Consider the following 1,059-nt stretch of genomic DNA (forward strand, 5'->3'; position numbering starts at 1 on the left):
GTTGGAGGTATCTCGATTTGGGCAACAACGAAACTCTGGTACTTAGCTGTGAAATTGTATTCTCGCACTTTAATGCAGAATACAAAGTTCCTGCCAACTAAATTTTGGATTTCTTTGGGGACTATGAGGCCACAAGCATCATTCTGAGCTATATTCTGTAGTGAAAATATACGATTAAGGTCTCCTGTTCTGACTACGAAACCCTAATAAATTGAAGTTGCCTTACATTTTTCGCAGCCAAGGTAGATGCACTTGATTTGAATAATTTCTTAGCCGGTTCGTCAAAGAGTACAAAAGTAGAGGTTTGGCACTCATCGTCAACAACAACTTCAATGCGATATCTGAAAGAAGTAAAATGCGTAAAGAGTGTTATATCAGATACATATGAAGGTACTAAAACACGTGTGTAATAATCTACTGATTACCTAAGCCGACCAATAGCCGTATCAGAGTCACATGCCCCACCACAGATGAGTGTATCACCTGAAGTTTCCATTTTCTTAAAGCAAGTCATACATGATATGAAGAACCACCCACTGCTTAAAATCAAGTCCACAACCTTTGCCTTACGCCAGAAAAGTTTCTCCTGGCAGAAAAAATTAATTCAAATAATCAACTTTCTTGGCAAAGAAAAGGGAGGATACATGATGGGAAGTGGGATTACCTTCCCGCTTTGTTCATCAACATAAGCAAGGATTTCAGAGATGCTTTGGACGTCGCCAGGAGCAGACATGGGCGATGGGTTGGTGGGAATTAAATCTTTTTGGTAACAGGGGCTGCATATGAAAAGGTAAATGAAATAGTTAGTTTATATGACGAGGGTACCAAATAGGTTGAGAGATGAAACTATCTTTTACGGAATTCCTCTGTAATGTTGTTTTCAACATTCCAAAAGAATCTGGTCGAGGCAGTGGCGTTGAGATATAGGTCACCTTAGATTTTGTTGCAAAGGAAAGTGTGAGTAATAATTAAGGGTGAAAGAGTATATCACATTTAAGAGTTTGTATCAAATAAAGGCAAGGAAAGAGACATACCACGCAGGTTTTTGGGATTCACACC

Source organism: Camelina sativa, chromosome 12 (assembly GCF_000633955.1).
Source record: "Camelina sativa cultivar DH55 chromosome 12, Cs, whole genome shotgun sequence".
Taxonomy (NCBI): Eukaryota; Viridiplantae; Streptophyta; class Magnoliopsida; order Brassicales; family Brassicaceae; genus Camelina; species Camelina sativa.